We start from the raw sequence: 17,255 nt of genomic DNA on the forward strand, positions 1-17,255 counted from the left end.
GTAATTGGAAATATGACACGTTTTTCCTTTAAGGAAAATTATACCTATAAAATTTATTTCTGTTACAAATTATACTTAATCCTTTATTTATTCTTAGATCTAAAATAGAGTTTTAACAATGAACATTTTGAAGTAATTTGGTTATCCTTAAGTTTAGTTTATCACATTGACTTTTATGAAAACGGGCAAGAAAAGAAAGGTTTTATGATAACGAATGTATTAAAATTTCATTCTTTTTCTATAGGGTATTTGAGGTCTTAAGAGAAATGAATAGATTTTCTGGTACCATGAATTTGAGACTATACCAAAAACTACATTACAAGGGAAAACTTCAAATTATCTTACTTTATGGAATTTATTCTTTTTTATTCAGTGAACTGTTCTTAAAACCAACCCTATGTAGCCCTATTGATAAAATATTATTCTTTTTCCTTTTATGTGGTGGTTTTTGTGTTTTCATTTATATGTTCCGTAGAAATTAGTATAGATGGCATAAAGACAAAACGGGTATCCTAGGCATGTGTTGTGTATACATTTGTGGCAGAATGAAGTTTTTATAATTATTGGTTAGTGGCATTTGACCTTTAAATCATAACTGATCTTTAAACTTTTACTTGCTTTTAATGCTTTAAACTTTGAATGTTTCACATATTTGATATGGAAGTGTTTTAGAGACCAGGACTGAACTAAAATTTGTTAAAAGCTTTATTGAGATATAATTCATAAGCCATATGATTCACCCATTTAAAGTGTACAATTCAGTGGCTTTTAGTATATGTACAGATATGTAGAACCATCACTATAGTCAATTTTAGAACATTTTCATAATCTCAAAAAGAAATGCCATACCTTTTAAGTATTACTCCTCATCTCATCCATCGCCTTCCCTAAGCAATCATTAATCTACTTTCTGTTTCTATAGAGTTCCCTGTTCTGGACATTTTATATGAATGGAATCATATGTAGTCTTTTGTAAGTTTTTTATACCACTGGCTTCTTTTCACCTAGCATAATATTTTCAGGTTTTGTTCATGTGGTAGATGTTTCAGTACTTCATTCCTGTTATGACTAAGTGATCCATTGTATGGCTGTAGCACCACATTTTATTTGTTCATTCATCAGTTGATGGACATTTGAGTTTCCAACTTTTAGTTATTATGAATAATGTTACTATAAACATTTGTGTACAAGGGTTTTTTTTTTAATATTTTATTTATTTATTTGACAGAGATCACAAGTAGGCAGAGAGGCAGGCAGAAAGAGAGAGAGAAGAGGAAGCAGGCTCCCTGCAGAGCAGAGAGCCCAACATGGGGCTCGATCCCAGGATCCTGGGATCATGACCTAAGCCGAAGGCAGAGGCTTTAACCCACTGAGCCACCCAGGCGCCCCTGTGTACAAGTTTTTATGTAGGCATACGTTTTAATTTCTCTTGAGTACATACCTAGGAGTAGAATTGCTGGGTCATATGTAATTCTTTGTTCATTCGTTTGTTTAAGATTTTATTTATTTGAGTGAGAGAATGCCATGAGCAAGTGGGAGGGATAGAGGAGAGGGAGAAGCAGAGTCCCCACTGAGCGAGGATGCAGGACTTGTTGCTAGAACCCTAGGATCATGATCTGAGCTGAAGGCAGATACTTAACCAATTGAGCCACCCAGGTACCCTGTAATTCTGTGTTTAATTGCTTGAGAACTGCCACAGTTTTCCACCATAGCCACAACATTTACATTTCTAACCAGTTTATGATCTCTGCCTACCCCCGCAACACTTGTTATTCTGACTTTTTTATTACAGTTATCTTAATGAATATGAAGTATGAACTTTTTGTGGTTATGATTTGCATTTCTCTAATGACTAAAGATGTCAAGCATCTTTTAATGTGCTTTTTGGTCTTTGGTGTATCTTCCTTGTAGAATTGGCACTTCAGATCCTTTGTCCATTTTAAATCGAATTGTCTTTTTTCAAGTTGTAATAATTTTTAATATATTTTAATACAAGTCCCTTTGTCTTCATTTTTTTAATGGTATTCTTTGAAGTGCATGTTTTTAGTTGTTTTTTTTTTCCTCATGTGAACGTTTTTAGTTTTGATAAAAAGTCCAAATTATGTTTTTTTTCTTGTTCCTCATGCTTTTGTTTTCATATCTAAGAATCTTTTCCAAATCTGAGATTAAGGTTTACTTTTATTTTTTCTTCTAAGAATTACTTAGGTTAGCCCTTGCATTTTGAGTTCATTTTGAGTTCATTTTTGTATGGGATATGATGTAACAGTTCAATTATATTCTTTTGCGTGTAACTATTCAGATGTCCTAGCACATTTGTTTAAAAGCCTGTGCTTTCTCCATTAAATGGTCTTGATACCCTTGTTGAAATCAGTTGGCACGTGGTTTTATTTCTGGGCTCCCTTTTCTGTCCCACTGACCTATATTCTCTTGTTTCATCAGGACAACACTGTTTTGATTACTGTTGCTTTGTAGTACATTTTGAAATGGAGAAGTATGAGTCTTCTTACTTTGTTCTTCTTTTTCAAGACTGTTTTGGCTATTCTAGATCATTTGAAAATGCAAAAGTTAGGTTATTTATTTGACGTTTTTATTTGTTCTTCTGTAGGTATTTACAGGTACAAATTCCCTTCTAATCCGCTTTAGCTACATCCCATTTGTTTTGGTATATTGTGTCTTCATTTTCATTTGTCCCAAAGTATTTCCTGATTTTCCTTTGATACGTTCTTTGATACATTATTTAGGAGTGTCTGTGGTTTAATTTCTACATATTTGTGAGTTTCCTAGTTTGTTTTCTGTTACTGATTTATAATTTCATTCTACCATGGTCAGAGGACACACTTTGTAGTATTTATGTTTTTAAATTTTTTGAGGTTGATTTTATGACCTGGCATATGGTCTGTCCTGGAGACTTCCATGTGCACTTGAGAATATATATTCTGCTGATGTTGGGTGGAGTATTCTATAGTAAATATAAATTCTTTGGTGTTCTATAGAATTGTGTTAGGTCTAGTTGATTTATAGTGTTAAATCTTATATTCCCTTGATCTTCTGTCTAGTTCTATCCATTATTAAAAATGAGATATTGAAGTCTCCAACTGTTATTGTTGAAGTATCCATTTCTTTCTTCACTTTTGTTTTTGCTTCATATATTTTGGAACTCTTGGTGCACATATTTTTTTAATTGTCACATCTTACTCATGAACAAACCCTTTTATCATAAAATGATTATCTCTAATAAATTTTTTTGTTGTTTTAAAATCTGTTTATCTGATAGAGGTATACCACTCTAGACTTGTGTTTGTTTGCATGATTTATCACTTCCCACATTTTACTTTCAGTCTATTTGTGTCTTTGAATCTATGGCTTATATTTTGGAGCATATAGTTAGGTCTCTTTAAATTCAGTCCTTTTGATTGGATTGTTTAACCCATTTATATTTAATGTTATTTGTTGATCTAGTGGGATTTATGCCTGCCATTTTACTTTCCTTTTTCTATGTCTCATGTCTTTGGGCTATATTTTTCCTTTTCTGCTTTCTTTAGTATTAGGTGAATATTTTTCAAAGCAGCATTTAAGTTTGTTTAATGATTTTTTTTTTTAAACTACATCTTTTTGAGTTTATTTTTTGTGGTTGTTTTTGGGCTTATCCTATACATATTAATAGAACCAACTTCAGATTTATATTAGCTTAGTGCTGGTGAGATAGAGAAACATTGCTTTTATATTCCTTTATTTCCTTTCCCCCCTTTTTAAGGCATATTGTTATTTAGTTATATTTATTAGTGTTCTATACCCAATAGTACATTGTTGTAGTTATTACTTTACCATCAGTAGTTATTTCTTTACCAACAGTAGTTATTTCTTTACCATCAGTAGTTATTTCTTTAACCCAGTACAGGTTTGCTCCCACCCACCTCCTTTGTGCTGTTATTGGCAAATGTATTACGTTTCTATATGGTAATGATCTAACATCATTTTATATTTATATTTATGCATACATATAATGTGTATATGTATATCTGTAAGTATATGTATAATATATCCATATCCATATCTATCTGTAAATATATATATAAATATATCTGTATATATATGTGTATCTGTACATGTATGTATATATTACTTTATATAATAGGGGTTTTTTTTTAATCCTTTAAGAGAAAAAAGAAAATAAATGCATTAATACTGCCTTTTACAATTACATAATTAACTTTAGTGGAGCTGTTTTTTGTGTATGGATTTGAATTACTTTTGGTGGTCACTTGCTTTCAGCCTGATGGAATTCTTTTAGTGTTTCTTGTAAGGTAACACTAGCCTCTCAGTTTTTGTTTATTGGGAATGTCTTTATTTCACCTTAATTTTTGAATGATAGCTTTGATGGATATAGGATTTTTGGTGACAAGTTTTTTTGTTTCATTTTGGGGGGTTTTTGGTTTGTTTTGAGCAGTTTGAGTATGTTAGTTTGTTTCCTAGCTTCTGCTATTTCTGCAGAGAAGTCAGCTGTTAATCTTAGCTCTTGTGAGTAATTAGTTGTTTTTCTTTTCCTGCTTTCAAGATTTTCTCCTTGTTTTTTGACTTTCAGCCCTTTTATTATGGTGTAGCTGGGAATCTCCTTGAATTTTTCTTAGAGTTTGTTGAGCTTTCTGGGTATGTAGATTAGTGTTACTCAGTAAATTTGGGAAGTTTTCAGTCTTCTCTTTTTTTCTCCTTGTCCTTTTGTACTGCTCTTATGTGCATGTGGTATGCTATATGGTATCGCACAAATCTCTGAAGTACTGTTCATTTTTCTTCACCTTTTTTACTCTAATCAGATTTCATAATCTCTTTTAGTTTATCTTCAAACTTCCCTAATTTTTTCTTCTGACATTTCACATCTACTGTTGAGTCCTAGAGAGTTTCTCATTTTGTTATTGTACTTTTTAATGCAGAATTTTCATCTTTCTCTCTGGTTTGTTGTTGTTAATTCAGTCTCTTTATCTATATCCTCTATTTGATGTGACATTATCACATCTTCTTTACTTCATTAGTTATGGTTACCTTTAGTTCTTTGAATATATATAATGGCCACTTTGAAGTCATTTTCTATTAGTTGCTCTCACAGGCAGTTTCTGTTGCCTCCTTTTTTTTTTTCCTTTGTATATGGGACATAGTTTCCTGTTTCTTTCTTTTTTTTTTTTTTTTAATTTATTTATTTTCAGAAAAACAGTATTCATTATTTTTTCACCACACCCAGTGCTCCATGCAATCCGTGCCCTCTATAATACCCACCACTTGGTACTCCAACCTCCCACCCCCCGCCACTTCAAACCCCTCAGATTGTTTTTCAGAGTCCATAGTCTCTCTTGATTCACCTCCCCTTCCAATTTACCCCAGCTCCCTTCTCTTCTCTAACTCCCCTAGTTTCCTGTTTCTTTGTGTATCTTATAATCTTTTTTGTTGTAAACCGAACATTTTAGATAATGTATTTTATTTTATTTTTTTAAAGATTTTATTTATTTATTTGACAGAGATCACAAGTAGGCAGCGAGGCAGAGAGAGAGAGAAAGAGAGAGAGAAGGAAGCAGGCTCCCTGCCGAGCAGAGAGCCCAATGTGGGACTCCATCCCAGGACCCTGAGATCATGACCTGAGCCAAAGGCAGAGGCTTAACCCACTGAGCCACCCAGGCACCCTTAGATAATGTATTTTAATGTATTATAGCAACACAATACTGGGTACTGGTCCTACCCCTCAGAGGTGGTGTTATTTGTTTGTTTAGTGATTGGTTTAATGTTGTTCTTCAGAGAGGTGCAGCTTTAGGCATGCCAGTAAGCACTCTGAAATGACAGATGCTTTGGACAGGGCTCTCTATGTTTTCCTAACTACACCCCCAACTTTAAATTCCAGTGACTTCCACCTTGTTTAATTGTTTTCAACAATGCTCTGGGGCATAAATTGTTGTTCTGATTTTTTCTGACTAATCCAGTCAAATTCAGGCTCCTTTGAAGGAATAATTCCTGAGGTCAGTGTTTGATATTTGTTCTGACACCAGGAGGGCTTCTCTAAGCTGTTTCTTTTCCTGGTAGTCTCCTGCAAATTAGCTGGTTAAAACCTGTTTCCTCATTGAATCTACACATTTTCCGATTGCCTTTCACCACAACTCCCACTTTCTTTTGAGAGCACCCTAAACTTTGAACTTCTCTGTGCTCTGTTAAAAAAGAAAAGTCAGTTCCTTTGGGAAGAGACTTAATAGCTGTTTTATGGCTTGCTTCCCCAGGCAAAATTTCTGAGTTAGGGCTCCAGAGTTGGGTGATGATAGGGATAATGGCATGTTTCTCCCTGGGTGACACCCTGCTCCAGGAGCTGAGCAGGAGATGGAAAGGCAGCGACAGCTTGAGATCTTTTTGGATCTTTTGGTTTACCTCTTCCATCATGGAACCACCACCTTTATAGATCAGGACTAAGGTAATGGCAGCCCCAGTATTCTCAGTGGTGCTGTACCAAGTAGAGCCTCTGTCCCATGAACTGGGCAAAAGAAGGGAGTCCCTCTTAACTCCACTGACCCAGAGCTTAGTCTCAGAAGTAGATCGCTGTGGGCAGGGTGAGAATGCCAAAATGATGTTCCTTACTTGAAGAAAGCTATCTGACAGGGAGCTAATGGTAAGAGGGATCCTTGTGTTCTTGGCTAGTGGAGTGGAGTTTCTGTTTAGCTAAGCTGGGAGGAGAGAGGCAGGTAGCTTTGTTCAAAAACACACATTCTTATTATTCTTAACAAATTTTCATAAGTATTCTTAGATGTTTCCTCATTTGCTGTTTGTCTTAGGACCATTTCCAGAGGCTTTCAAAGTTTGTGTTAAAAATAATTTTCATCTGGGGCGCCTGGGTGGCTCAGTGGGTTAAAGCCTCTGCCTTCCGCTCAGGTCATGGTCTCAGGGTCCTGGGATCGAGCCCCGCATCGGGCTCTCTGCTCCGCAGGGAGCCCTCTTCCCTTCCTCTCTCTGCCTGCCTCTCTGCCTACTTGTGATCTCTGTCAAATAAATAAATAAAATCTTAATAATAATAATAATTTTCATCTGTTTCCCTGGGCAGCAGTTCTGGTGGAGCTTTTTACCTTGTCTTGCTAGAAGTTGTACTTCCTGTGGTTAAAATTTTAGCTTGTTTTGTAGTAATAATTAGTACCTTACTCTTACCTAGGTATTTATAGCTTTCAAGTATATAATCATGCCAATAAATTTGAAAAAGGAATTAGGAAAATCCCTTGAAATAAATAGCTTTCTGAAACTGACACAAAAAGAACAAAAATCTGGGCAATTCCTATACCTATTTAATTAAATTATTAAAAACCCTATCAAGGACATTTTAAGAAAATGAAGTTAAAAACCAATATCCCTTAGATATAAAAATGTTATACAGAATACTGATAAATTGAATTTAGCCACATATAAATAGGATAATACATCATGATTACAAAGGATTCATGCCAGAATCCAAGGTTGATTTTATATTAAAAAATGACTTTCGGGGCACCTGGGTGGCTCAGTGGGTTAAGCCGCTACCTTTGGCTCAGGTCATGATCTCAGGGTCCTGGGATCGAGTCCCGCATCCGGCTCTCTGCTTGGCGGGGAGCCTGCTTCCCTCTCTCTCTCTCTCTGTCTGCTGTGATCTCTCTCTCTGTCAAATAAATAAATAAATAAATAAATAGACTTTCTGGGTGCTGGATGGCTCAGTCAGTTAAGCTTCTGACTCTTTGTTTTGGTTCAGGTCATGATCTTGGGGTTCTGAGATCGAGCCCCAGACTCACAGACAGCATGAAGTCTACTTGGGATTTTTCTGTCTCTTTTCCTCCCCCCATCAATGCATGTGCGTGTGTCCTCACTCACTCTCAAAAAAATTTTTTTTAAAGACTTGCTGTATAAGCAGTTTTATCATCACTTAACTTAAATAGAAAAATAGAAATTCCTTCTCTATTAATTCCTTTCTCTCTAGTACTTTAATGTTTAAATTACAGCCACCTCATTAACCCTGATCTCCACTTCTGGCTAAGGCTGTTGCATTATGCGGCTTCTCCTTATGGTACAGTTTGGAAAGTGCTAACAGAGAGCTGGTATGACTGCAGGCCTTCTCTGTTTTCCTTCTCTCAGGGATCATAGTCCCATATTGCCTGTTTTCAGGCATCTGAGAGCAGTTATTTCACATATTTTGTCCAGTTTTTAATAGTTTACAGGGGGAATACTTGTCTGCTGGAAGCATAAATGTTCCCCACACTTTCTGTCATTCTTCTGCAATAGGTATAATGTGATAGTATGGCATTTCATACATAAATTCATATATATGGTTTTTACATACTTATATTTTTCTGCTTTCCAGTGTGGTTGAATGTATTTTCATATTTATTGGTCATTTATGTTTCATGTCTCCTTTTCTATAGACTTGTCTTTTTCTTACTGATTTATAGATGTTCTTTTGTGCATTCTGGATGCCAGTCCAGAGTTGATTATAAAATGAAATATTTTATAGTTTTCCTATTCACATTTGGTCTTTTAGTTCTCTGGTTGGAATTAATTTTTATGAATGGTGTGAGGGAGGGATCTAATTTTTTTTCCTTATGAATTATCAGTGGTCCTAGCATAATTTTTTGAATGAAAATTCACTACTGACATTTTTAAAAACGCAACTCTAATATGTATTAACCTTCTGTATATGTACACCAGGATGTCGCAAGTTACCTTATTTTTTCTTTTCCAATGGTATTTTTGACTATCCCTGTCCCAAAGCATGTAGTTTTAATTAGTATATATAGTAAGATTAGTCTTTTCTTCTTCATCTTAAAAATCATCTTGACTTTTCATCTTTCCTGAAGAATTTTAAGAGCAACTCTTCAACTTCCAACAAAACACCCTCTTGATTAATTGCATCATGTTGCAATCCAAATTTCATTCCCTATATATTCATTGGAGAAGACACTGAGTCTTCTCTTTCATGAATAATGGTATATCTCTGTTATTTATATCTTTTATATATTTCATAAAGTTTTGTAACTTTTTTCATAAGAGTCTTTCTTGTCTTTTTGTTAGACCTCTCAAATTACTTAGCCTGGAACTCAGTCACCATATTTGAGAAAGCTCAGGGCACATGGAGAGGCCACATGTGGGGCTTCTAGCACTAGCCCCAGTTGGACTTTCAGTCAAAAGTCTGAATTAACTATCAGACATGAATAATTTAGCCTTCACAGGATTCCACCTCTTAGCTTTTCTTAAAGCCTCTAGCTGAGGCTTTAAGACATCATGGAGCAGAGATAAGTTGTTCTTTCTGTGTGTTCTCTGAATTTCCGACCCAAAGAAACTGTGATAATAACTATTGTTTTAAGCCACTAAATTTGGGATAATGTGTTATTAAGCATTAGAAAATTAAAACACCAAATATCATTCTGATTATGATTTGGCTGCTTCTTTAGGCCTGCCTAAGGAATACATAACTGGAATATTCTAATAAAGTAGACTGAGGAATGATTTTTCATCCTAAATTAATAAACTGGCATTTATTACTATGTCATAAACTTGGTTAATTTATACTTGTACTGTGTATGATAAAAAGAAACCATGTATTAGAGCGTATAAGACAGAGGAATGGACTCAGACATTATTTAGTGGTACAGTCTTCCTAAATAAGTTTCATAAACTGACACCAAAGAGTATAATGTAAAACTTCCTTACCACATTTTCATAAAGATTCTAAATCTTCAAAAAATTTTTCACAAAATTTGCTAATATCAGGTGAATTAGTATAATCAACCAGACTATATACTCAACTATGTAAGTATTTTCTGAAAGTTTATCCTATGAACCTTAAGGCCTCATGTGACCCTGGTTCTTTTGAGGAAGAACCAATCTTGAAAGTCACATAGCCTCACTTTTATGACCTAGAGTTGAAAGTTGGATAGCTTCACTGAGTTTGTTCCCTAGAGGCAAGTCACCAAGTCCAGCCCACATTCATAAAAGATTAAATTAAACGTTTTGAAGGGAAGAGTGTCAGATAATTGTGGACAAAATTTAAAACTAGTACACTTGCTAAGTATGAAATTAGAACCAAGGAAGTTTTACAAATAATGGTATTAGGCTAATATATCCTATTTCTCTCATAGGGGATATAGTCATGTTTACAGACCATCAATGATTCTGGTAGACTTGAAATCTCTTGGCTAAAGTTTTTTTCTCATTGGTTAGTGTTTAGGTGGGTGCTGTCTTGTGTTTGCTTCTGAAGAGGTTAAAAAATAATGAGAGAGTGCATTCCAAGCTGTGCATATAAAACAGGAAATTTCCAAATGTTAGCATAAATGGAACATGGGATATAAAAGGGAGAGTAATGGGAAATGAACTTGGAAGGGTGGTGCCTCTCAGTTTCTCTCCTCTTTTCACCTTCAGCTTTCGTTATCTTTACATTACATTTTTAAAGTTGGTAGCATTTTCTACACCACAATTAAGTTTTCTATAAATTGTGATGGTAGAAGTCAGAAGTCAGTGAGCATGGCTTATGTCGTGTGACTGTTTAGGCTTCACAACCACATAATGTATTTACATTTCCTTATATAGTCTTTCTAGTATTTTCTGGAGTTTCTAATTGTGTTTCTTTTTCTTGTGCTTTTGACGTACTCTCAAGGTTTTCTTCCATATAATAAGATATCCTATTGATTGGTCCTCCTGTTGGCATCAGAAGCCATGGAGCTTCTTTCCTCCTGTTCTAAATAGCTCAGTTGCTCTGTAGGACTTTACTGCTTTTCCCAATTGATTTCCCTATTTCTGGATCTTGTTTCTTTCTCTTTTTCCTTTATTGCTGCATGATGTCCTCAGGTAATTTCTGAAGAAAGGTTGTGAGGGTGCTAATTTTTCCAAGTATTTGCATGCCTGAAAATGCCCTTTTTGGAAGGCAGCTATGCTCACCACTATGCCACCAACGCAGGCTGAAAATGCCCTTTTTGAATCATTACATTTTATTTGATAGTTGGCTAGTTACAAAATTCTAGACTGGCATTCAAATTCAAATGTATAGCCCCATTATCTTCTGGCATCACTCTTGCTGATAAGAAATCTAATGGATATCTGCCTCTGGTTCTTTTGTGAGGTTTATTTTTTATTTAATCTGAAAGCTTTTAGTCTTTATTCCTGGGCATCTGAAATTTCGAAGTGATATGCTAAATTAACCCTTTTGGGTCTTTTTTTTTTTTTCCTGTTTATTTAGCTTTCTTTCATGTTTCAAGGTCTTCCTTTAATGCCTGTGATCCTTTACTTTCTATTAATATTAGTGACCATTCTCTTTGTTATTTTAGTGTGACACATACACACACACCTATATTCTTTCTGTTTAGTCTTATTTAGAGTGAAGGGGAAGAGATAAATTTGTCATTTCTAATAAGCATTGTGACTGTCTAAGTGGGTAAGGATTTAGAATACAGCTATTAGAGGAACAGTTGATATTTCAAAGACTATAGTCTTATACTTGTTCTTGCATTCTAAGTGATTTGAATCCCATTTTTGTTACAGATTTGTATTGTGATATTGGACATACATGGTGTGGGCTCTAATGGTACTTATTGTAAAGCAGTGGCTGTCAGACATTTTGACTGCAAACTATAATAAATGCATTTCATAAACACATTGTACTCATATAGATGCAACACATTAATTGTGTTAAAGATTTATTTGAGAGAGAGAGAGAAGAGTACATATGTGGGAGTGGAGGGAGAGGCAGTGAGAGAGAACCTTCAAGCATATTCCCCCTGCACAGGAGCCTGGGGGTGGGGGTGGGGTGCTTGATCTCAGGGACCCATGAGATCCTGATCTGAGCCAAAACTAAGAGTCAAATATTTAACCAACTGAGCCACCCAGGAGCCCCGCAACATGTTGATATTTTATATATATTTTAAAATTCTGGTCATGACCCACTAAAATGACTTACTACCCACCAGTGGATTGCAATTCCCACCTTGAGAAACAGTTCTATAGAGCAGTTCCTTAAAATGTGAGCCAGATACATATTCACACTGCGTAATGAAAAACAAATTGGAGATAAGTAGGGAAACCTAATAGGACTTTTGTGAGGTTTCTGTGGGGTTTTGTTTGTTTTAAGATTTGTTTATTTTAGAGAGCAAGAGTGAGGGAGCATGTACAGGCTGGAGGGGCAGAAGGAGGGAATGCATCTCAAGTCAACTCCCCACACAGGGTCTGACAACTCTGAGATCATGACCTGAGCTGAAACCAAGACTTGGGTGCTCAACCAGCTGCACCACCCAGGCGCCCCAGGGCTTTTGTGAGTTTAAAAGGTTGTGTTAATCTTCAAAGATGAAATGTCTCACTTTCCTAGCATTGTCTTGGTTCTCCTGCCTAAGACAATGCAGGGATTTCTACAGTAGTGAGAATTTTTTAGTGGTATCAAATTTTAGTCTTGAAAAAATAGAAGACAGTTAAGATACATTTGAAAAACTCACCTTCAAGTTTAAACCAATCATGTATTTTGCAAAGCAAGGCTGCACATCTGTTTTTTAGATAATTCTTTGTGCAGTTTTTCTTGTATTTTCCATTGTTCCCATGTTGGGGATTTAGTAATGTTTTCTAGAAGAGCACTTTAATAAATTCTTAGCTCTGATGTTGTTGAAGAGATAATGTAAATTGGTATTTCAGATCATATTTTTAAGTTGTAATCAAATTTCCTTGAGGAATTTTAAAGACTTAAGACGTTTAAAATTGTTGAATATGATACACTGTGATAATAATTACTGGTAAAAATTGCCGGTCTAAATTACTCTCAAGTAAATACTTAGGGAGGTCAAAATATACTTCTAGGTTTATGACAGGACTGGGTTTTTCTCTTCATTTAAATGGCAGTCACTAGGATTTTAAATACTCATCCTTTATTTGTTCCTGATTTATTTATACATTTTAGAAGAAATTAACAATCCATTTGATTTAGATATATGTCATCATTTCAAGAAGACCTGATTTAAACTGCTCCAGCAAAAATTTGGGGTCTCTTCTGGTAATTAATTTTAAGGTGACTAAGCAAATACTGTGTTATACTCAGGGGATGATGCAAAACAATTATACTGTGTGTATCCACCATTCCACTTGCTGTATGATGAGGTACTATAGGTGTTCTTATTTTTTTTTTAAATTTTTAATTAATTTTTTATTTTTTATAAACATATATTTTTATCCCCCGGGGTACAGGTCTGTGAATCACCAGGTTTACACACTTCACAGCACTCACCAAAGCACATACCCTCCCCAATGTCCATAATCCCACCCCCTTCTCCCAAACCCCCTCCCCCCAGCAACCCTCAGTTTGTTTTGTGAGATTAAGAGTCACTTATGGTTTGTCTCCCTCCCAATCCCATCTTGTTTCATTTATTCTTCTCCTACCCACTTAAGCCCCCATGTTGCATCACCACTTCCTCATCAGGGAGATCATATGATAGTTGTCTTTCTCTGCTTGACTTATTTCGCTAAGCATGATACGCTCTAGTTCCATCCACGTTGTCGCAAATGGCAAGATTTCTAGGTGTTCTTATTTTTTCTTGTGAACTTACATGTTTCCATGGGTGATTTTATTTTTAAACCACTAAGTGAACTTCTGGTAGAAAACACCAGTGGATATTTCAGATAGAGAATCCCTGGCAAAGAAGCTTTCACCATAGAAACTGGAAAGGACAGTATCCACATTGAAAATGGCAAATGGGGGACACCTGGGTGGCTCAGTCGGTTAAGCCTCTGCCTTTGGTTCAGGTCATGATCTTAGGGTCCTGGGATCAAGCCCCGCATCAGGCTCTCTGCTTAGGAGGGAACCTGCTTCACTGCCTGCTTGTGATCTCTCTCTGTTAAATAAATAAATAAAATCTTAAAAAAAAAAAAGAAAATGGCAAATGGATAATTAACATTAGCCCACTAAAAACGACCAAGTCAGAACAATATGTGACATTACTGCCTAAATATTAGACATGGCCAAACTGAAATATCATTGAGATTAACAGACTTCATTAGCAAGTATTCTAATAATGGTGAAGTATGAAGTGGCCAATGTAGATTTTCTCAGCCCTTTCTATATTTAACAAAGAGAATTATTATACCTTCTTTTTCTCACAAGTTGTTATTCATATTTATGAAATATAGCCAGAATATTGTCTGATCTTTTTTCAAACTATTGAAATGTATTTTTTGCCTTTTTTTTTTTTTTCTTAAGAGAAAATTCAGAATAAATTGTGTTTCAGAAAGGTACCTAAGAATTGGGACATAATAACATCTACAAGTGCAAAATACTTCATAACTTCTTGATGAAAACCATAATTGCCTTTTCTTCCTAGGATAACCATTATAGAAATGTTTTTGACCTATATAAAAATGTTGGATGTCATGAACCTAGTAGTTTCTAATCTCTTGAAGACAGGAAATTATCTCTAGCTTTCAGAACTAAGGATTGTTTTGAAAGTTAAATTAGCACATATGAAATACTTATTTTTGTGTTTGGCATGTTTGGCATGAAGGACACACTAATGTTAGCAGTGGTTTTATATTTTATTATGTAGCACAACAAACTGCTTAGTAAGAATGTATATTTATAGGAAGGGTTAGGTGGAAAAAGATTTTTCTATTCTTTAATACCTAAAAATAATTGAGGATTGGAAATGTCTATTATAGGGGCACCTGGGTGCCTCAGTTGGTTAAGTGTCTGCCTTCAGTTCAGATCCTGGTCCCAGGATCCTGGGATTGAGTCCAGAGTCATGCTCCCTACTGAGCTGGGAGCCTGCTTCTCCCTCTCCTCCCCGCTCTTGCTACCTCTCTCTCTCTCTCTCAAATAAATAAAATTTAAAAAAAAGAAAAAGAAAAGAAAGGAAAGGTCTGTTTTCACTCAGAGACAAAGGAGTTGCAATGTTAACAGATTTCTAAATATTTTTAATGTTTGGGAAGATAGGGGTGTCCTGTCCCATCTGAGCATTAGGTAATGCTAAAATAAAGTTCTGGAGGAGAAAAATTAAATCTTTAGGTTCAGAAATGAATTACTGAATAGAGAAGCTATGAAAAACATGAATTTCTTTCTAGAGAAGACTCTCAGAGTTAGGTGCCCAGAAAATGAAACTTTTTTTTCTTTGTGTGGAACATATTCCTGAATCTTCCATTTACCAATCCTAGAAATCATTTTATGTCTTCTGACATATTAGAGGCTTCTGGCCTGTGCTATAAAAGAAGAATGCCTTCCATTTGTATTCTGTTTTGAATTATATGCACTCAGTTTCATGATCATTATCTCATTAATCCATTTAAATCTACCATCAATAAAAATGGTTTTAAAAATTGTCATTGATAAAAATGGTCATTGTTATACATTCTTAAGCATGGATATGATGTAATAATTTACTATCCCTGCCACTTTCGATATCCAGCACCAAGTTGAACTTATTCTATAGCCTGTTTTTTAGTGCATAATCTTTATTCCTCAAATTTAAGAGTTTTTTTCCAAGCATCAAATGTATATTTGTTGACTCTTTATATACCTTACACTAGATGTAAAAGAAATAAAAAGGAGCCTTGTTCAGTGAATGATCCTTGCCTTTGAGGAACCTGAAATCTTTTGGTAAAAAAAGAAGTATTTGTTAAATACAAGCTTGAAGATAATGCATACTCAGCAGTATGTTTGAGACTGTGAGTACTGTCTGTAGATGTTCAGAGAAGGGAGGGATCACTGTATCCTTACTTACTGTATCCTGACTGACTGTATCCTGACTGTATCCTGGCTTACTTAAGGGAAATTTTGTGGAGAATGTGAGATTTCTTATCCTTAGAGGGTTAGTAGGATTTGGAAACAGGGGAGGAAATCTGGTAAGGTATTTCAGGTAGGGAAAAGAGTTAGAGCAAATGCATGGCCTTTGGAGAACAAGAAAAGCAGTGATTTCATGCTGAGTCGGTAGCAGGAGGAAGAAGAGAATTAGGTCTAAAACAGACTCTTGTATGAGTTTGTATTGCTTTTAGCATAAAGAAAAAATAGCTTAAAAATGTTTTTAAACTGTTAGAACTGAGTTAGTTTGTAAAGGTATGGCACTTATTTCCTCTATATTCTCCATCACTATAATGGAATCTGATTATGTATGAAAATCTAATATATGTTATAATAAAGATACAAGATTAAATAATGAGGATATAGATATCTTTATAAACAGAAAAAGGTATTACTAACAGAAAACTTGTGGGGATTTTCTGTACAGTATGAGTTGAGAAGGATTCTTATAGCTCAAATAAAATAATCATCCCTTCTCTAGTTATAACACATACCCAATCTAATAAGTTTAGCATAATTGGGAAGCTTACAAAAAGCAGAGGTATTCATCTTATGCTTCTTCAAACTAAGTATCAGTGTAGTAGATATCTACAGGACTTTTTAAAATTTAATTTCAATTGTCAATAAATTGAAATAATTGAGCTAATTTGAAGGTCCTTGTTTACAGACGTGAAAGTTCAAAATTGAAGTTGTTATTTTTCAGATGTTGGAAACAAAAGGATTTAATACATTTGTTAGAATCAAATCAATATAGTGTGCCCATATTTTTGTAATAAGTAGAGGGTAAAACAATAAACATTTACTGAATGTCTATTATGTGCCAGGCACTGTGCTAGATGTGAGGTGGTGGGGAGGGAGAGAGAGACCCAGAGATAGATATAAAGATCACACTTGTTTCTTATCTGTAGAGGCCTCATAGTTTAGGAGTGTTATACTTGTAAAACAATAATTGCCACATAATGTAGCACAATAAATGTTATAGTAGAGATACACACCTAAGATACACTTAGATAAAAGTGGATTAACCAATTAGCATCTTAGACAGAGTTTCTGAGGGGAATATGTTTCTGCTGAAATGTAATAAATGGGTAGAGTTCCCAGGGTAGGAATGTGGGGGAAAGGGCATTCCAGGCAGAAGAAACTGTAAAATATTCACAAGTTGCAGGGAATATGGTTTAACCAAGGTGAGGGTACATGCTGGAAAGTGTTAAGAGATGATTGTTGACAGTAGATAGCTGAATTTTGTATACAATCCTGAGGAGTTTGAGCTTCAATTTGTAATTTTTGGAGGATCATTATTGAGTGGGACCAGATTGATTTCTCCTTTTAGCAAGATTTTAGCTTTTAAGATTGTTTAGAAGATAAATCAGGAGTTGTAGTAGTTATGGAAACAGGCAAGAGGAGCAGTTAGGGTATCACTTTTGTATGCTAGATGATGATGAAGGGCATTAAAATGGCA

General features: G+C 35.0%; 1 protein-coding gene across 1 annotated transcript in view; it reads left to right on the forward strand.

Moving 5' to 3' along the window:
* PPP2R5A (protein phosphatase 2 regulatory subunit B'alpha) overlaps window positions 1–17,255 on the forward strand; it is a 63,242-nt gene that overhangs the window by 14,891 nt on the left and 31,096 nt on the right. The window lies entirely within an intron of this gene.

This window comes from Mustela lutreola, chromosome 14, assembly GCF_030435805.1.
Source record: "Mustela lutreola isolate mMusLut2 chromosome 14, mMusLut2.pri, whole genome shotgun sequence".
NCBI lineage: Eukaryota > Metazoa > Chordata > Mammalia > Carnivora > Mustelidae > Mustela > Mustela lutreola.